We start from the raw sequence: 22,350 nt of genomic DNA, 5'->3' as shown, positions 1-22,350 counted from the left end.
TTATATATACACACACACACACACACACACACACACACACAATGTTTTTTTTTTTTAAGTAAAAAGAGCAGTACAGGTGTGCAGTGATAGTAAGTACCAGGTGTCAGTAAGCCTGCATTAGTTACACTTATACTTATGATCTATGTCTTTGTTGATTTTGTTAGATTAGCCAGGAAGCAGCAGAGACAGGACTGTCAAGATGGAGGTGACCAGAGCCACCACACTTTAAACTTCAAAACAGCTTTTCAGAAACCTGTGGGCGATGCCACAGATCCGTTCTTTATACTGTCTACGGTCACAGTACATGTGTTATTGACAGAAGAAGACGTCAGCCGCAGGACAGAGCTGCACACATACATCACTAATGACAAGGCATTAGATTTAATTAGATTTAGACTCCCTACCCCAAACTACCTATAAACAAACCTATAAACTTTGTTGCTTCTGAGGGAGCATAGGTCTTTTTCTGGGGAGACCCAAAAAGCCCCCCTGACTCCCCCATAATTTGAAGACTGCACTGAAGTCCCTTCTTACTCTGAGTTCCCACACCGGTTCAGAAAATCTCACCAAACCACCGTAGAAGTGACTGAACTCCTTGACAACAACAATGAATAAAGACAAAAGGATCAAGTGAGATCCAAGTAGTTTAGCACCTGAACCCTAGTGAGTACAATAAACGTCACAAGCATATTTATAGCGCAGTATATGGAGAATGTCCAATTCCCCTCTCCGCAATAACGCACATGCATCTGCTAACAGCATCAGAGCAAAAACCCTTTTGCTCCATCCGAGAGGTCGGAGGGGGGTGGGGGTTGGGAAGTGAAAATAGAAAAGTGCATCGCATCAGCTCATCTCTGTGCCACTGTATACTTTCTATTAACTTACACTTTAAGCCCCTCGTAACCCAAACCCCAGCCTATTGCAGGCCATGCTGCCCTGTAGCAGCATGACTGAGGGCTATATATATCTAACACTCACCTTTACAACTGCCAAGAGAGCACAGCACACAGCAAGCTGTAACTCCATCATACCGTACATGAGGTGGCCTTTACCCTCAGCAAAACAACTGTAACAAACTGCACATGACTTTAATATTTTTAATATGACCTATATATATAGTTTTCTTTATAAGTTCAGAATATGATACCATGAGATCGCAATCATTCAAATGAAAGCACAATTATGTACCAGTATCAGTAGAAAGAAAGCGACAAATGGTGGGTAGATAAAGAAGACATCAACTTAAAGTGTTATGCCTTATATGTAATTCCAATAACTCAGGGACACCAAACGGGGGGGCAATATAATATTGGAATCATGTGATAAGAATACTAAAACATAAATAGTCAGTTAACATAATATCCAACAGTATTAATGTGTGGTGGATGTTCAGATTTCAGCATCCCTTGTATCACAGTTCTGTTTGGGAGTTGCAGTGTTTCTTTATTTGTTCATGTTTTGCCTTTGCTGTGTATTTTTAATTCCAATGTATGTTCATGAGAATGATAGCGGACTCCAGTAACACCAGTAGACTGAATCTCGTTTTAAAAAGTGTATTTACAGCACCAAGGGAATGTGCAGTGCAGGTGGGGAATCTTGACATGGCAGGAGAATGGGAGATGGGGGGCTTTCCTGACGCACAAGGAAAATCCCAATTAGTCCAAAAAGGTCAAAAATCAGAATAACAAAAAAACAGCGCAGGCCATAGAACTGTTAGCACAAGTTAGACTGAACGATCTCGACGGTTGAGCCGGGGGTTTCATGCAGCATGGGTTGATTAGTTGATGAGGTACAGGTGCAGACAGAAACACGGGGGAGGAAAAACAAGAGAGAACACTAGAAAAGGAGGAGGCGGACAGCCTCCACCTAACAGTGTATGTGTGTTTAAATCATTTCTCTCTCAAACTGGCTTGTCTTTTATTTATCTACTGACTTTAAGATTTTTCTTACAATTACAGTTATCAGAAATGATTCGCCTGACTGAGTCCAACATGCTTAAAATAAGCCTCAAATGGACCTTGTGCTCCACCTGACAATAGCAACAGCAACTAACAATAGCAACTACTTTACGAAGAAGGTCCTCATAACCACCATGAATTCATGGTTTGTTTAGTGTATGAAGTATTAATGTAACTTGATACTAAGAAAACAAGTAAGATAATGTAATGTTAATTTTATTTATATATATTTTTCCACATATTGAGGGCCAGTAGATGGGCGTTCACATCCTGATTGACTGACCTAATCATCTAATCTGAGGCAGCTGCTTCCAGTTGGATGCCAGCAATTACTTGAACTTGTAAACCCAAATGCAGAGGTAAAGGTGAACAAAAGGAAACTTTAACAACTGAAGAGGCTGGTAAACCCAAAATAAGAAAAAGCGACGGATAAGTTCAGGCAAAAACAAGATGAGATAAATCAGAATACCCAACAAAAAATTCACAATTGAGCAAAACCAGGAGCAGGAACATGGGAAGAAGCACAAAGACGGAGCAAAAACAAAACTGTCTATTCAGTCTCACTTACCATGAACACATTTAGTTTATTCGCTGTTGGAGTTTTAGAAGAAATGTTATCAGCAAGCTGTTCTGCATGCTAACACAAGATGAACAAGGGTAAGGTGCTAATCTATTGCAACATCATGTCATCACTTCTTTGATGCAAAGATTGCTGTTCTCTTCTTCTGCTAAATAAAATGTATCATCCTATGAAATAACAATTTGTTTTCACTTTACCATTTCTGCTAAAAGATCACCCGTGAGTGACAAACCTTTGTGTTTACCTACTATTTCATGTCAAAACGGCTGCTGTGAAAAAAAAGTCTATTTGTTTTGGCTATGACCAGGCAAGGCCTTTGAGAAAATCACAGAAAGGTAAGCATGGTGACCACTGAGAAAGTCCGTCTTAGATTTTTTTCAGTCAATCAATTTTATAGCAACTGCCCAGTTTAACGCAATGATGTTTCCACTTGATGACCAGGTCCCCAAGATGAGTGAGGAGCAAGAAAATAATGATGAGATAACCAGTCTTCGAATCAACATCAAGCTTAGTTCATTGACCCTGCATTGAAAAAATAAATTCAACACATATATAACAATATATTTTTCTTTTTTGGTGCTTTGCTTTGTGTTCTTTATCACGGCCCAAACTGCAGGAAACAGACAAAATATTTATTACATTGTTTTTTATTGGTCTCTTTTTGTGACTGGTATTAACCCAAAGGACTTCAGGAGATATAAACCTAAGAGATTTTATATAAAGGCAGTGAGCAGTGTGTTCTTTCAGACATTTAGCCTGGTGAAGCAGACTGCTGGGAGTGTCTGTTAGTAAGCATGCTGATGAAAGGTCTCTCACAAAATGACATCTGGGTATCTGAGAAAGTGTGGATGTGGTGTGAAAGTGTTGTGAACGTGACAGATCTCAGTGTGCTGACAGCATCACCGCAGAGATCCATCTGTGGCTTCACTCTAGTCTCTTCTGCCAGGACATCAGCCCTGACAGGCCAACTGCTGTTCAGACCCTGTATCCGGATACCGTGTGTCCGAATTGTGTTTAGATCCAGTGAACATAGATTCAACTTCACACCTGACATCAGAATGCTTCTCAAAAACATCTCAAATGACCACTTGTGAATGTGATTTTTATTTTCTCACTCTTGATTTTCAAGGTAAGTTAAATGAATGCTACCACATACTATCATACAACAATTTACTTCCTCCATCTTGACATAAATATTACAGCCACCTACTGTATATTCTCATGCTTCAAGTTGTCTCTTCATTTGCTCTCTCTCCTTGCGTCCGGGTGTGCTTTGACCTGGCTTTAGTCTCTTTACCTCTGTTTGTGCCAGAAAAAGTACCACAAATTTTACACCTGTTTTTTCCCTGGTTCTGTTGACAATGATTAATCTGATTTGGCAGCTATTTTACATGACTTTACAATGCCTCTGGGTGATTGTTGAACATCTTATTCCAAAACCGTGGGCATTAATCTGCTGCTGTTACAGCCTCCTGTACTTCTGGTTTCAGGCTTTCCACCAGATGTTGAACCTGGCTGTAGGAATTTGCTCCCAGTCACAAGAGCATTAATAAGGTCCAACACTGATGTTTGGTGATCGGATATAGCTCACAATCAGTATTCCAGTTCTTCGCAAAGGTGAGAACTGAGTTCATGGATCTGTACACGATAGTCGAGTTCTTTGTGGATCTGGTTTTGTGCACTATCATGTTGAAACAGAAAAGAGCATGGTCTGGTCTGGATCTGCTCTATATGAAAAGTGTCCTGAGATAACTTCTGTTATAATGTGGCCTTATGAATAAAATTGAATTGGGAGGGTATTTGCGGACGTTGTATCAGACGACTTTCCAGGCCATCTATGTTCTAGCCCTCACCTATAGTCATGAGCTTTGGGTAGTGACCAAAAGAATGAGATCACAGATACAAGTGGCCGAAATGAGTTACATCCATCAGGTGGCTGGGCTCAGCCTTAGACACTGAGTTAGGAGCTCAGACATCTGTACGGAGCTCACAGCAGAGCCACACATCACATCTGAGGTGGTTCAGGCATCTGATCAGAGTGCTCCCTGGGCACCTTCCTTTGAAGGTCTAACTGATAGGAGACCCAAAACCCACTGGAGGGACTACATAGCCCATCTAGCCTGGGAACGCCTCGGGATGCTCCAGAAGGAGCTAAAATGCATTGCTGAGCAGAGGGACACCCTGCTAAACCTGCTGCCATACCCAATGCTAGATAAGTGGAGGGAAATGAATGGATGGATGAAAGAGTCTTCACCAAACATGTTTCTTAATTGAAAGTAGGGGGCTCAAAAATACAAAAAGAAGTATACAAGACAACTGTACAGACTTCTGGTCTTGTTCATTTTCAGTATTGCCACATGTCTAACTATATGTTTATGTTTGAGTTAAGTCAACTCAAACAAACTGTTGAGCAGTGAACATCTGCAGATAAAGCACAGCACATACAAACGCTTCTTGTCCACACTGTGACGAAACAAAGGTGTAATAATCTACTCACATCATTCAGGTTCCGTCACAGACAAATGTGCAAATTGATTTTACAGTTAAATATTCGTGTCATGTGCAATTCCACTGCAATAACATGCGCTTGTGTTTCACACACATGCACACGTCAGTGGGTAATGGGCTTCAAAAACTGTGTGTATTTCTGCTGATATAAATCATTTCAGCACAGCTGCAGTCTGCCGCTCTATCTATCCTCAGATAAGCCTTCTCAAATCTCCCTCCAACCATCATGCGGCCTCGCAGCGCTCACGGCCTGGCCGCCTCTCAAACCTCTCACGTTTGTGCTTGAGTGTGACAGCATGTGTTTGCCCTTGTGTTTAAGAGAATGTGCAAGTGTACAGAATGCTTGGGAGCAAATGTGGGTCTGAGAGAATGTGTTAGTGTGAGTGACTGTGTGATTATGTGTGATTATGGGCGTAACTAGTACCTACTAATCCCCCGCAAGCTGATAAAGAATCTCCTGCTCTTTCTCTCTTAGTATTAGCAGCTGATGTGAGGACATTTTTCTGACCAGTGCAACATTTATAATCTCTGCCAGGATATTTATATAACAATAAAACTCTTTTGTCGGCCTAAATTACAATATTACGACTTGATTCTCCAAAGTGTTTGCCACCATTTCTGTTGGTCATACTAACTCTAGTCTAAAATGATTACTGAGATCTGCAAACAACATCACTACAAAGTGTAAGCAGAGCAAGAAAGACAAGCAGCAAGACAATCAGACATGCAAACAGTTTAGTCAGATGACCGTATAGATACACTTCACGGTTTTATTCTTGCCTCCAAAGGCAAGAATAAAACCGACGACCAGACTGAGGAAAGTGTGGAAATAGAGAGGAAGGAACTGGATGGTAGAGAAATGGGAGTGGTGAGGGAAACCCTGTGTGTGTGTGTGTGTGTGTGTGTGTGTGTGTGTGTGTGTGTGTGTGTGTGTGTGTGTGTGTGTGTGTGTGTGTGTGTGTGTGTGTTGGGGGGGTGCAAAGAGGCCACAGACACAGATGGAGTTTGGATTTAGGCTCCTGTGGATGGACCCGTCACATTTCATTCTTCACTCTTGTTGAGTGGCTCTTTGGTGCAGTTCAGTGAACGGTGTTCTCAAATCCATACACACTCTCAAACAGGTCTGTGATAAACACATGCAAAATGGCAGACGTATGTAGTTTCTTGCAGGTTTAAAGATTTTTTTAAGTAGTGGGTGAGATGATTTATTTTTTTATTATTGTGCTTTGAGAAATATTTAGAAACTCACACAGTTTTTCAGAAAGTGGTGAAACTCGCTGATGAACGACTGAGCCTTTCAAGGATCATGCTGATCATGATACATGAACCTGTTCACCTGCAGAATGTTCCAAACAGGTGTTTTTTTTAAGCTTTACACAACTTTCTCAGTCCTTTGTTGCCTGCAGGCATCAAATTCAGATAAGGGTATACTTACAAAATGATTATGTATGTAAAGATAACATTAAATAGGTTATATTACTGTATCAACTGCAATATATGTTGGAAATGATTCACAAATTGTTGCATTTTTTTGCAAACCAACTTTTTTAAGGTGACAAGGTCACCAATTTAATGTTACACACACACGCATAAACATGATTTTGATGAAGATAATGTGCTTCTGTAAATACAAAAACAAAACAGGATTATCATGTAAAAACTTTCATGGTTACTTGCAGATCATCATTTAAAAAAAAACTTTTTAAAAAACAGTTTCACCAAAATGTTTCTTTTCTACTTTTCTCCTCCAGCTCAAACCACAGTGTGTGCAAAACACAGAGAGAGAGAGACAGACACACACACACTCATAAACACGTACACAGCAAGCTGCCATATGCTTCTAGTTGAAGCGGCCTGGGTGAGAGCGAGTGGTTTTTGGATGAAGGCCTTTTGCACACGCAATATAGCTCAATGAGGATACATTAGCCGTTACCTTCCCAGCAGTGTGTCCCTAATGAGCTGAGGAGAGCTCAGCACCTCTCACTCACACACACACACACACACACACACACACACACACACACACACACACACACACACAAATATGCACCGAAACAAACACAATGTAGATGTACATAGTAACACCGAAGAATTACAACACACACGTGTATCTGCACACATTTAAGAATGCTTGTGCACCAACTCACATGCAAAAACACACTCACCGCTGCTTTACTGTCGGATTACGCAGGGCAGAAAGTGGAAACATGCTCGAGGCATGAAGACAGATTCCACCCTGTTTTCCTGCCTCTTTCTTTTGGTCAAATATATTGATGTAATTCTCTATAATCTAATAAACTTATTGACAGCAAGGGGTCCAGTATATTCAGGCTCTAATAACTTCAGAAACACGGTGAAGGCAAAAAAAACAACAGACATAGACAAAAAAATACAGGATATAGTGCACTGTAAAGAACAACCTATAGAACCTACTTAATGAATGTAAGGTAACAATTTGCACTCAGTTTACATTTTCTCATTTAAAGGCTATGACACACTAAAAGAAATTAGGAAAAGTAACTTACATTTATTAATACAACCAATCACTAAAAATAATAACTGTCTACTTAATTATTATTAATAATACTAAGACTAAGTTACCATTACTTATTCAAGGAAAGTTGTCAGACACAAGATGTTAAAGAGAACGTAATTTTTTTATTGACCAAATGTTCCGAAAATAAAGACCCTCTTCAAAAAGGACCTCTCCACTCAGCATATTTAATTAAATCAAGTTTCTTGAACACTTCAAATGTGGATTTGAGTTCAAACATTTCATGCCAAACAACTTGAAGTCTTAAAGTTTCTGGAAACACAAAATGTTTCTAGAAGTGTGTGAGTTTGTGGTAGTCCTCTGAGAAACCGTGTTCCAAGAGTAGCACGCATTGTTTGAATGTAGAAAAAACGTCAATGGGATGCCGCTCTTTGGTTCGTTTGTCAAATATCTCTGTCGTCTATCGACTGTTATAGCCAGCCAGTGAGCCAGTCAGTCAGCACCAAAACAAATAAATACTGTATCAGTTACATTATGTTCTTGAAATTGGACCAAAAACAAGGAAACAGGATGTGCCTGAACCGGTACAAACAGTTCTTCTTGGAATACCCAAACCGAACAGCACATGCCTGTTTGGTTTCCACGCCAGTTCAGCACTTGGTTGCCCTCTTTCAAAGGCACGTATGCTGGATCTTCCTCAGCTAAAGGATTATGAATCACAAGCCCATTTGTGGTTTAGTCTGCATGTCCCTCATGTTTGTCCTTTCACGTTAAAAAGAAATAAATAAAACTATACATCAGTTTAGGCATTTTAACAAGCTGCTGTTCCAGTGCTCCTTAACCCATCCGATGTGTAGCAGTATGAATACTTTGATTTCATCAGTCATGTAATAACATACCTAAGGTCTCATGAAGAAGTGTGGTGGTTTGGAAGACAAAGTTCAGGCCTTTTTAAGTTTGAACCTACAGTTTCATTTGCAAAAGGACGGATAAGATAATTGTTAGAATCCATCGCGTAGATATTTTAACATTCAGTCCATAGTAAGGGTCAAGCTCTAAACACACTGTATTTCTTATAATGTAATGTTTTATTGCATATTTCATTACACCTTTCCTGCCTGATTGATACCCACATCTTTTAGACTCCATGCACCCAGTTTTTAACTGTTAAGCATTTGTAGTTTTTTTCAGCCTGTCCTAATCAGGCTTATTTTAAGATGCTCCCCCCAGAGCCACAGAACACATTGTGTCATGGTTTTGCAGACTGAGGCTCAGTTTGCCGACGCTCCTGTAGTTATTGTTGCAGGTGTAGCCTCATTTAAGTTCACCACTGGCCTTCTGGTGCATTGAACGTGCAGATGTGAGAGTTGACAATCTCTGCATTCATTCGAAAAGTGACCTTGAAGACACATTTGACTATTTAAACTTAAACTGAAATTTACATGTCAGACTACATGACCAATCAAAGTCAATAAATATCACAGTCTCTGGCTTTATCTAAAGCAGCATAAACTAAAACACTTTGTATCGGGGATAGAAGATATATTAGGTGGCTAGATAACTGAAAGTATACGTTTTATTGTAATTTGGGTAAGGTAACCCTTTGATGTGCCTAATGGTACATTCTTTACAGAGCTCTGCCATTAACGCGTTAGAGACCGACTGCCCTATTGCTCTGTCTCATTTCACTGCAGCTGTGAATTGGCAAAGAGGAATGTCAAGACTACTGTGGCCGCTCACAGTTTGTGGTCTTTCACAGCCTGCATGATGTACATCAAAAGCATCACATCACAGACAATGTCAAATTGGCACAGCAAGGCAATTCAGACGTGTTAGTCTTTCATCTGGCCCGGAATGCACATTCAGACGTCTCCAGCATATGACATGGGACTAAACACCAAATGATCCTGCTCATTTTCATTTCCGACACCTCAAATCTGTTACAGTGTGACATCAGACTCATACGCATACAGTCTGATCCCAGAAAAACATTGAACTCAGAGGGGTATGGTTATATTTCTGGGAGAATATCCCTCATTTTGTTTAACCTGCGTTGAGCTCAACTCAAAAGATGCTAAACCTGAACGACTCACTATGAATGATTTGAATCATTTTTCGGTTCTCATAATACAAAATCACACAACACAAAACATATGTAAGAGGCAGGGAATGCTACTGATCAGCACAAAGTCACAAGACTTATCGCCCCTCATATTTAACCACTGTGAGCTGAGAGGCTATTTTGTTCCTTCCCACAGGTGTTAGGAGTTAATGCCGCCGGTCATGTGACGGTCGCTCAGCTTTGGTCCCTCAGGATGCCGCGGAGGTTTCAGGGCTGTGAACAACCAGCCCTCCGGCCTTCATCTGGGTTAGGAATAACGGTGTTAACAACTTCTCACACAGCACAGCCATACAGCAGCACTGGCTGCACACAACAAGGGAGACAGTGGAGCTGGAGGTATTTAAGAAAGAAATTTGAGACATACCGTAGTGTTTCAAATAAGACTGAAGACATGTAACATGTCAGAGTTTTGTGGTGTGTCACTCAGCAAATAAGTGAAACGTAAGAAGTGCATCCAGTTATTTTTACCTCACATAACAAAGATTTAGTTTTTTTAGCCAGAAATGAAACATGAATAATATTTCCTTTGCTCTTTGTGTTCTTTCAAACAACAAACAAAGCTGTAGTATGTCAATGTGTTGGTTTAAACTGTGGTAACAACCTCACAGTGTCACACAAAGCTGCAAGGCAAGCAACATACAGAATTGAAGTTAATTATCTCTTCCCTGAAATCTTTTCAGACCTGGGAATCCATCCTGACGACAGTGTTAAAGGGTCAGTTCACCCAAAACTTTCCCAGAGTGATCTGTAGATTTGTGTTGAACATTTAAAAATGTAGGAAATCCCAAACTTAGAGGCTGGATGAAGAAAAGTGGTTATATTTAAAATAAATCCTGAACATATCAATACAGATCAGTGTTCCTTATATAGCTTTACACAGCATTAATTAGTGCTTTTACATTATTTAACACACAGACTGAATCGAAATGAAACAATTCCACTAGTGAGAATAATAGGGTGAGAGTCCAGAGCATGCTACAGCATCAGGTACATATAAATTTGGATATACACCAATCAGCCATAATTTTATGATCACCAACAGGTAAAGAGAAAAACATTGATTGTCTTATTATCATGACATTTGTCAGTGGGTGGGATATATTAGGCAGCAGGTGAACATATTGTCCTCAAAGTTGATGTTAGTAACAGGAAAATGGGCATGGGTAAGGATTTCAGTGACTTGGGCCAAACAGACCTTTTCCACAGCAGCCATTTTGACATGAAATAGTAATTTAAATACGGGTGTTACTAATGATACTAATTGCTGTAAAAAAAGGTCTATTGTCATTGCTGGACAACAGGGTCAGAGTGTCTCTCTTGTGGGGTGTTCCCAGTATGCAGTGGTAAGTACATATTAAAAATAGTCTAAAGATAGAAAAGTGGTGAACCAGTGACAGGGCCATGGGCTGCCAAGGCTCACTAACGTGGTGACCACAGGCGGGCCTGTGTGGTCTAATGCAACAGATGAACAGCTGAAAAAGTTAATGGGGGTTCTGATAGAAAGGTGTCAGAACACGTAATGTTATGGCTGATCGGCGTGTAATCCTGCCTCTTCTGCATCCTGGCTAATGTAAAAATCGAAAGCAAAAAAGTGGATCATCGGCTGACCTCAGCAGGGCCTCAGTTCTCAAAAGAGCCATCTGTATCCACACCCATCTCTTAGTCAAAGCTGCTAAATATGTATAACCTTAACTCTTAATATGATTTGAACAGGTGAGTTGTATAAAAATTCACCCTCAGCACAATTGTCATGAACAGGGAAATTAGCTACAGAGACCAAAACTGTTTTTTTGTACCAGTCTGTACCAACATGTTTATTTCTGCTGTGAAGTTGGACATTTGAACATGGGGACTTATGGAGACTGACTCGTTCTGTAGCCAGCCTCAAGTGGACGTTTGAAAAACTTTTTTTTGGCACTTCTGCATTGGTTTCATTTCACAGCCACGGAGGTTCCTGCTTGATCAAAATACAAAATGATGGGAATAGACAGGATACATGTGACAGCTCATGCTGTAGTTCATGAGAAAGTATGTTAACAATGTTAAGAAATCTCTTCATAGTTTTCTGGATCTGCATTTAAAAGCTAATTGCTTGTCGTTTGGCTCGTGCCACATCTCTGCCTCAGTTTTCATTTTCATCCATTCAACAGACAGACTGAAAACATTTGACTCGTGTCAGCTCCTCGTGTCAAACAGAACAAACATTAGTATTGGTACTGCATGCATACACACAGCAGAGTCTGACCTTCTGTCAAGCTGTCCAGTTCATCTCATTGGTGAACCTCCTCTCTGTTGGGGGCTATAATGGTGTTTCCAGGATAAATCAAATAACATGTTTTCAGCACTAGACACAGAAAAGTCAAAAAAAGACATAGACAACAATAAAAGAGACAAATTCATAAGAGCATCCCGGAAGGACAAAGCTGTTGAACAAATCCCAACTTTCCAGGAGGACGATGGATTTTAGGTTAAACAGCTGGAAGACATGGAGGTGTCTCCGCAGACAGACCTCGGCCTGTAAAGGAGCTCTGAGGCCAGGCGGGATCCACAGACCCTGGCCAGGACACACAAACACACACACACACACATGCACACTTAAAAAAGGACATCTGGATACATGCACACTTCACAGCAGTGATCATCATTATAAATTGACATCCTGAGCCAGTAGTACATACAGGAATAAATAATTTAGACAGTAAAATGGATGGATGACATAGATATAAAAACAATGTGACATTCTGTACAAAAACATAACGGCACTTTTGTGTATTCAGTCAGGTTTCTTTACACTGATTTGAGAGGCGAGAGCTGCTCCACCCTTCAGCTGAAGTTTTGTTGTGAATCCTCTAATCGTGTCTCACAGCGGTATGAATGAAGGGGGTGGGGGGTCAAGTCCTCAGTGGATTTCATTTTAAGAATTGTGTAAGAGTGAGACAAAGTTCCCAGTGGAACCCTGGTGTGATGAGGCCTTGAGATGAGGCCAAGCATTACAGAGCATCGTAGAAGAGAAATATTGTACATCACATGGTCTGTTTAGTGATAAACATGAGTCTGGCTTTGTAACCAAGGAACCAAACTGTGAGACAAACATCCCCAAGATTTGAACAGAAATTACGCCCACTATAAACATCAGGTTTGTTTGATTAAACCATCATTATTCACTGGAGTTTTCTTCCTAGTAAACTGGGGAATAAACGTCATCGCTATTATATTTCAGTGGTTCATTGGCTTTAATCAGCTTTTAGAAACACACTGGTCAAGCCCTAATTTGGGCTAATTGTGTTCACGATTAATGATAATTGAAGACAGAGCTGCACTGAGAATTACTTGGTCTTTGTAAATGATTTTATAGTATGGTTAAAAAGTGCCCTGAGATAACTTGTATAACTTGTGGTTTATCACAATATAAATAAAATTTAATGGAATTGCCTTTGAAGGCAGAAATGAAAGTAGTTGAACCAAGGCATTTCTGAGTTGCCTTAAGAGAAGTCTTAAATGTCAGTATAACTAAAGCTGGAGTACGGGCTACAGCTCAAATGGAGACATTTTCAATATTTTTCTATTTAGAGACAAATTCTGTGTCAGGAGGGGGAAAAAAGAGAGAAACAGAAGATGTAAGTAGTAGATGATGAAAGTAGTCATGGTAACAGTGGAGGAATGAAAATGCTGAAAAAAAAAACACAAACTGCATTCTTTATTATTTAACATAATTTTAAAAAAAACCTCAATTAATATTAGTAAATATAAATAATGAAATATTATGTAAGCATATCATTCTGCAAAAAGTATTTTAGGTGCTACTTTTTTGTCATTAAAAGCAAATTGAACAAATGTGCTTCATAAACGTATGTTAGGAGTACAAATATCAAATCTCTTTATACTGTCTTTGGAGAGATGGACACAATTGTGTTGGAGGGATGCATATACAGTAGCAGCCACTAGGGGGGAGGTGTGAGTCAGCTGCAGCATCTCTGCAGCCTTCAGGAGTGAATCTGACTCAGGATGCATGACAGCATGTCTTGTTAAAGGTTTGAGGCCAGACTAAGAAAACTACAAATTCTGTCTTGTTTCATAGGAGAGGCCACACAGCTCCCAATGTTCCCAGGCCTGGTTGCACTGGTAAGGGTTTCCACCTCTCCTGGTAATAGCAACCTCAGCTAATTAACCACAGGCATTTAATTTGAGCCAGAGGAGACCTGAGCCTTGCTCCTAAATGTCTCTGGAGGAAACAGGGATGAGGGGAAAGGCAGAGGGACCAATAAAACGGGCAGGATTTAGGTTCGAGGGGCCAGGGCAGAGGTTTGGGCCTGAGCACCTGTCACACAGCCTGGGAGCAATGAATGCTATTGATGAGCCGGGCAAGGTCAACCCCGACCGCACCGGGGCCTCCACTCAGCCTCTTCAGGATCTCCGGTGAAAAGCCAGGGGGATTGTTGGACACCTGTCAATCAGACCGGGGAGGGAAACAATCTGGACTTGGCTACTGTGCCTCAGCTGTAAGACGGTTAAGCCTGTCCAAGGCAAGCTCATGACATTCTCACGGAAACCCCTGTAACAAGATAATGATCTTACAATATTACGACGACATTGGGAAACATTTTGCACACTAGCACATTATGGAGGGTGAGATGAGTAACATAGTCCACAGCCCGAAACAGACTTCTGAATGTTTGTGTGCCTTTTCTATGAGGAAGATTGAGCCATCCTACCACTGCACGTGCGTGTGGCAGAGAAATACAATACATGCACCACACTTTTAATATTTGATTTATTTATGAATCTTTAAAACATATTGAATCCCAATGCATAACATTGTGTGTGAGAGCGCTTATGTCCAACATGGTTGTAGGTGGTAAGCATGAAGACACTTTACATAAAACATTAAATCTAAAATTCAAATTTTGATCTGTACACACCCAAAAATAAATATCCATGATAGTAAAATACAGCAATAACAAATATCAGATTGATGGCTCAGGTAAACTTATATTAATAACTCATGACCTTGCACCATAGATAAGCCATGACCTAACTTCTTTTTTTTTTAGTCAAATTTTAGATGACCTAACTTCTAACAGTCCATTTTGGTCGTGACAACTCGATCAAGACAAGAAGTATCTGTATTACACTTGGATACAAACTGTATGATGTATGTGCATGCAGCACTTTTGAATTCGTCACTACCTGCAGTGCATGTTTTTTTTGGGACATTTACAATATTGAATTATTTAATACTGAATTTACCACCTGCATGATGTCAAACCACAATATCAAGCATGGCCTGACACAGACAGTTTGTCAGGTCTGTCTGGATGTGTACAGGTGTTTGACTGACATCTCTGATTCACATATTAGTTTTGTTGCATAACATTTGGTGACTGTATTTAAATAAACTCATAATAAAACATTCGTAACTCTGCTGGCAAGGCTTTATGCTTTGTAAGGTGGACATCTCAGCTCCGAACCGAACCTGTCAGATCTAATTTCTGTCTAAGATACTTGTCACGCTCAGCTGTGCATTGAGCTTAATGCATTTCATCATTCGGCTTAGAGGCTATGCATCCCCTGTCCTCCAGAACCTCCACTGGCTCCCACAGCACATCCAGTTTAAAATCCTCCTCACACACAAACAAGGACCCCTCCTACCTCACCTCCTCCTACCTCCTAATCCCACCACACATAACCAAGCACCGAATCTCCAAAGCTAATGTCGTAGGCGTAAAGTGTCTTTAGTACCTAAAGCTCTTTTAAATAAATGTATTATTACTATTTATGCAGCATACCTCCACCCAACTACTAAATGAGCTGTCTAATGGGTCAGAATAATTCAAACCACCTGTGTGGGTGTGTTTCCTTATAAAAGGGTTATTCTTGAACCTGTCACTTGAGTTATAAGGAACATCATTTTGGTCTCTTCATATCTAATAAACTCAGTTCTTCAATCTTTTCTTTCACATGATTTAATTTCCCTGTATGTCTGTGCATCATGCATGATGATGAAAAATACAGTATTTTGCAACAAAAAGGAACTTTAGTGTCTCACTAGTCATGGGTGGAATTCACCCCGGGTGCGAAAAATACGTTTTGGGCCCCCATCGAGCCCCTGTTTATGTTTTTGGTTAAATATGTTATTTAAGAATATACACTGTACATTTTGACACATGACCCACAAAACAAGATGTTGACAAGTTGACAAGATAAGACCCGCCCAAACTGGGCTTTTGGCCTCCAGCAAGACGACGCTGATGATTCTGGCACAGAAACCCAATAATATTAAAGTTCATGTTGGAGGCTGACGCAAGAAAGAGGTTCATCATTATACCGTTTTGGTGTGGTCGACATAAACTGACTGAAAATTAGCAATTAATCATATTATTGTACCACAAACCAAGTGACACAGGCCCCCGGGCTGCTGGCAGTCAGCTTTGCCCCTTCGGTAATTAAACCCTGAAAGTAGTCTCTCTTGGTGATGACTCAGTTGTTGCTGTTGTGGAATGAAATATATCATGCATGTTATGAAAAAAACATCCATTGGACTGAATATTCATGAGTAAAGAAAATATACTGATGCTTTCACTTGACTCAAACCTGTAAGAAACATCAGAGACTTTTATTTGACTCAATTGTTCTTTTGTGGAACTTTTTATAGACCTATGATGAAGACAATGTGCTATTCTGTTTGTGAGAGTGTGTCTGCACATGTGATAGTGTGTGATATGATAGCAGTTGATGATGAAACCACATTCACACAGGGGAGGTCTCAGAGTTCTTCTGTAGCTGCTGGCTAAGCTCCCCTTAGGAAATGGCATTAGTTCAGGGAAAGGATGGGACGTCCTGTGAAACCCGGGGTGATCCCATCTGGGACCGACCCCTGACCTCCTGTCTGAGAGGGACGAGGGAGTCGGTGGGGTTGTGTTGAGAGGGATAAGAGAGCGAGAAGGACACCAAGATGATTGAATTTTGTTTTTAGGTTCAAGGAGGGGGGTTTGAGGATTTAGTGAGAAATCAAAAACCCCTCCCCTCCCTTCTCTTCTTCCCTCTGTCGTCCACAGGACCTTGCAGCTGTCCCTTTTCCCTCTAATTTTTCTCTGTCAGATTTCAGCCTATAATTAGCAGAAAGACCTCAGTGACTCTCCGCACACATGTGAGTGTGTGCCTGGGCAGCCCAGAACTAATGGTCTAAATCCACCCCCATACACACACCCCTCCACCCCGCCAAGCCTCCAGATTGCAAGAGTGACAGGTTCACATGTAGAGACTTCAAGCTGAACTTCGTTCTCACTGGCCGTGCAGCCTTAAAGGGCAACCCCACAGAGGTCTCCTTCACGGTGCCAAGGGGCATCTTTAAGCCCCTTTCAGAGTCTTTCTCCTTGCCCGGCATTCCTGTCGTGGCATGGAGCCCCCACCTGCTGCCCGCGTCGTGTTTAAAGACCGGTTTTATAGAACCAGCTAAGATTCAGGGTCTGTGAAGTTACAAAGGGAAGGCAGAGGCCACAGAGCGTGCACCAGCCGTGCTTTCAGTGGGAACAGGGTGGCAAGAAACGATGAGAACTTTTCCATGACATTGCGCCTGAGCCAATCCATGTTGAGTCGTGGTTGTATAATTAAAGAGCAAGGTCGTGCAGTTACAGGTCAGCGGTTCCCCCATGAGGAGTTGAGGTACTCGTCCTGCTGGTGTGCTGCTGGACAGTCCCTGGGCCTTCCCCGAAATCCATCCACGCCACTGTGATTTAACCACCTGTTCCTAATCTGCCTCCTTAAGCCAGAGAAGACATCGAGGCAAAAAAGAACAGGACAAATCACAGGACATCATCTCTGTCGCCATGCATCCAGCTTAATTATGATTATTAGTCATTATGAACTGTTTTCAAGTTCAAATTGAATTATGTTGTCTTGATGAGTAGCCGTTTTTTTGGAAGGCCAATTATTTACTTAAGTAAAAGCAGCAAGTGTTTTTTTGTGTTTAACATTGTACTAGAGTCAATATGCATATATGTATTACCAGCAAAGTGTATCAAAAGAAAAAGTACCAGTCTTGGAGAATTATTCCATTTACTATATTATATAATGCTTATTATATTATGGAATCCCTATCATATCTTTTATTACATCTTTTTCATTTATTCAGTAATTTTAACTACTGAATGCTACAAATTAAAATACGTAACTATCCTACATGAGTTTAGAAAAAAGTACCAGTGTATCAAAAGTAAAAACAATAGACTGTTGAAACTATTAACTATTGTGAGACTACATTACATAATTTTGGGTAGTTTAATCCTGTATTTCATAACATTATTATTATGTTTGTCTCAAAAATCTACTTCTGATATTTTATGTAGTGTTAAATAAAAAAAGTACAGAACTTTTTGTTCTGTATTTTGCAGTGGTAAAAAAGTCACTCGATTACTCAAAGAGTCTGTTACGAAATAATTGATTGAATATTTTCATCACATCTAAAAAAAAAACAAAGTGGGGCAATGGGACCGGTTTCAAATGAAACTAGTAACTGCTCCTCTGAGATCTTCCCTCACCAATAAACACATACAATGAGAGTCTAGTATATTTTTAATGGAAGTGGAAGAAGGTCAGTGCAATAGCGCAACAGCTTGAAATCCAAGCATAACTATTTCCAGTGTAATACCAAAGCGTAAGTCAGCGTGCAAAATGAGACAAATGCCGCCCCACATTTCGGACGTGGCAAAATTTCCGCGGAAACGCGATACTCATCCTAGAGTAAACCGTGTCGTTAAAGGTATTACAAAGTCATTCTTTTCCCCCTTTTTCTCACACTTCATTTGGGCATTACTCTAGTTTACCAAGGCTTTCTGTGGTTATGGTGGATTTGTGTGGTTTATCAAGTTTTCCTGGCTTTTCCCTCTTAAACCCACAACACTAAATCACACATTTGTCTAAACAGATGTGGTTTTTACCCACCATGACGTACAACTTGTACAGAGCACCTTTTGAGTTTTTGTTACAAGCACGTTTCGATCGCTGTGACACTACTCGCCAGCGCCGATGGGAAGGCACAACTTTAATCTGTCCTCATATTTTAGACCAAAGCTGTTATTCACTCAGAACCCTTTGAGAAATGCTGCCGGCTTACAGCCTTGAGAACATAAAGTTCCTCTCCCTTTGCTTTGATTCAGTCAGCTCTGACTCACAGCAATGTTTTAATGGGAGCAGAGGCATCTAAAGTTAGCAGAGGAAAGCTGTAAACAGATAAACACCGTTGACCTGATGAGGCAGAGAAACCACATTGTGGGAATGAACAAAAATTCAAATGAGGTTAGCGAGACAAGTGGAGGGAGTGGAGGTGGGGGGGTGGACAATAAAAACATTAAGTCACTGCAGCTTGATTGACAAGTTCATGTGGGGAGATCTTTACCATAGCAACATAACTTTGGTTGCTAGGAATAACATAAGCAGATGGATGGAGTGTCTGATTTTCCGCACTGACCGACAGTAAGAGGCGGCATCTGTTGGTGTGTGTGTGTTTGTGTGCGTTAGCATGTGTGCACTTACATCTGAGTTTGTGTGTGAGTGTATATCTATATGTGTATATGTGAAGATCTTGATTCTCCATGCTTAGAGTTTTGGCACGGGGAAAAAGTATTAGATTCAGGGGGACAAATAATTAACTGACATCAGCTGCGAGGTCCGGCAAAAGGTTGCTACTACAAATATAGACACTTTTTTTTCCCAATAAATCGTTGCCAGTGTAGGCAGAGGCCTCCGGATTGACAGAAAACACTGCCTGGCATTCACTGCAGCCCTGATTAATGTGACAGAGAGGTCTTTCAAGTGTGAGCTGAAATAGAACATCAAACGGTTCGGACAACAGCAAAACAACGTCGACTCGACCAGCCGGCCTGCCTGATATAACAGGACAGTGTCCTGCCACGCTGGAGGACACGAAGACTCCCACAGTCCCTCTGCTTTTTCACTTGAATCCAGGATTAATTTTTAAACATTGTTATTAAATAACAGACTCCGGTTGGCCTAACTGCAATGATCTTGATCAGCTTGAACTCATTGTAAAGAGCCATATAGCTCAACAGTTGATCATTTAAAGATATTCATGTATCTCAGAGTTACAGCACAGACGGAATTTCACCAGTCTGGGTTCAATCGAGAGTTTTAGTGTCCCATGGTGATTGCAGTGCAAATGCTGTTTTTACAAAGCTTTCCTCCTTTATAACAATATGATTCTTGGGGACCCACTTAATACTTTCAGTTTTTTTGTACTTTCATTATTTTTGGCATGAAAATGAATGTTAAACATGTGCTCCAAAAAATATCTGAAGTCAAAGAAGTTTCTTATTGCGCAGCATAAATATAATAATAGCAATCATTATTCTGAATTTTTACACTGAAAAAACACACCTCAATGAACCTCAAAACAGTGCCAATGGATTTTGTTCAGTTTTAGTGGAAATGAAGTGACATTTCTTTGACTCAGGTGGAGGGTTTGCATTTGAGTTATTACTATCTTTTTAAGATATCGTGACTTAATATCAAAATGTTTTTCATCTGGTTACAGTTTACATTTATTCTCTTATTATACAAAGTCACTTTTCTTGCAACGTTTCTGCGATTAGTCGAAGCCTACACGTCGCTCTCTGCTTCAGCTTCTCTCTGCTATAAAAGGAAGAAACACAGTTGGGTGCGTACGCATTTGAAGATTATCAGTAGTAAAAGTTAGTGCATGCTCATAGTAAGAGTGCTGCTAGAGTGGGCTGCTACAACAGTGTGACCTACTGTAATACACGTGTGAAGACTGTCAGTAAACACCTCAATGTATTAGGGTGTTGAGAGACAGTACCGAGGTGGTCTGGCTACTCAGTTATCAGTCAGTAACAGGGTGATATGTGCAAAGCTGCTCAGGCACCCATGTCGGGATCTCAGGCACCAGAATCGCAGCAAGCTGGGAAAAGATGAGCAACCGAGTTTTTCCAGTCAGGTGTTTTGGCGCTGAGCTGTGTTCTGGTGTCATAAAATTATCACCTTTCTTTAAGGACTGGCGGTGATGTTTGGAGAGGAGCCGGCCAACATGATGGGGGATATTTTGGCAGCAGGAGCAGCCATTGGTTAATGACGAAGCTGATGATATTTCTGCTTTTATTGACCTGTCAGTTCTTATCAGAGACTTTCTCAGTAAACAGCTGTGGAAGTATGGAAGGGTCAATGAGAAGATGAAATGACGAGCAGGCCTGCCGTGTTGACAGTATCTAACTATAAATGCTGAAAGAGCCAGTTCACCTCCGAAAAGGATAAAACAAACTGTAAATGCTGTAACAGCCAGAATAAATTTCACAGTTCAGTAATATCACAGTTGGATGTATGATTGGCTTTTTCTGCTGGCAAAATACACACACACACACACACACACACACTGGAATCACTACTGAATTACTCTTAGTAAGCATTTTGTAATTGTATCAACTCGTGGCCTTTTCTGTTCTGCTTCAGAAATACATCCATCATTCAGGCAGCGTCTCGCCAGAGTCAGGCTTGTATTTTTCTTAAAACTGAGAAAAATATGTGGCTTTTTTACAATTTATGAAATACAATTTCTACTCACATGTCCAAATGCTGGCACACAAACACAAGCTACACACTCTGCACACACTGACAAGTTCACAAACGGGTTATGGTCTGTAAACAAGGTACAAATCCTGACAACTTTGCACACAAAGTTGAGCTCAATTTTAGCCTCCAAAGTAAACTATCATTCCTGGGCCAGCACTTGGCCTTCACAAAGGCCCACTGTAGTTATCACCTAAAGTGTGAACGGACTGCTCTCTCGGACTGCTTTTTTATAAACAATGTGGACAGCCAAGAAAAACATCATAATTCCATTTATTTACTTTGAAAAAGATGTAATCTCGGGTGCTGGATATCTCTGAGCGTATCTTTGGCCAAAACAGGCTGAACTTTGGTGCTGCACATTTTTACACACCTCCTGCACACAGCTCAGTCCTCTCTGATTCCTCAGCATTTTTATTTGACTTTCACATTCCTGCGCCGTGCCTCGCTGAGATTGAAGAGTTGGAGGCAGCAGTGGTAGCCTAAAGGTTAGAGAAGCAGGGCTTGTGACCAAAAGGGCCGACGGCTCAAATCCCCAGAAATACTGATGGATAACAGCGGGATGGGAACATGAATGCCTCAGTGGCTAACAGAGGAAGATTGTGGCATATGTGAATGTGAAGAAGGGAGGAGCTTGAGAATTGTAGGTGCTCCAATGAGTAACTTCAAATCTTAAATACCCCCAAAACATCCCGAAACTTTACAAGCCTGCTGGAACTCTACTGGACAAATGTATACAAAACCATTTTTCATCAGTCAGAGCCACGTATCACACACACTCACACAGACACTCCTAGTGCTATACACTAGTAGACTACAGTGGTAGACTCTGGGTTACAGTACGTTATCCTGATGAGAGATTGGTACGTGTGGTGAGGAGTCTTCATGTGATGTGACGATATCTGGAACACGAAAGCGGGCGCCCACCCGCATGTCAGAGCCCGATCTCTGTCCTGCTTTTAGATTTCCAACCATTCCTTTCATGTGAAAAGCCCACCCTGCTGTAAATTTCGCTCCCGTAAAAACCAAGAAGTGACTCAGTGATGGGAAAGGTCGCAGTGACCCTGTGAACAGCCAGCACGGCACAGTATTA

The 22,350-nt window shown here is 40.8% G+C and overlaps 1 long non-coding RNA gene across 2 annotated transcripts; it reads left to right on the top strand.

Moving 5' to 3' along the window:
• The first annotated feature begins 2,362 nt into the window (after window positions 1–2,362).
• On the top strand, window positions 2,363–3,089 carry LOC113748125 (uncharacterized). 2 transcript variants are annotated; one of them, XR_003464140.1, is made up of 3 exons: window positions 2,363–2,615; window positions 2,822–2,873; window positions 2,980–3,089. It is a non-coding gene; the product is annotated as an uncharacterized LOC113748125 (long non-coding RNA). The 2 variants fall into 2 exon arrangements; XR_003464139.1 differs by having other exon boundaries at window positions 2,751–2,873.
• The last annotated feature ends 19,261 nt before the right edge of the window (window positions 3,090–22,350 follow it).

Source organism: Larimichthys crocea, chromosome XVIII, assembly GCF_000972845.2.
Source record: "Larimichthys crocea isolate SSNF chromosome XVIII, L_crocea_2.0, whole genome shotgun sequence".
Classification (NCBI taxonomy): Eukaryota; Metazoa; Chordata; class Actinopteri; family Sciaenidae; genus Larimichthys; species Larimichthys crocea.
Note: the sequence above shows the minus strand (reverse complement) of the source record. Positions and strands in the feature narration are given on the sequence as shown.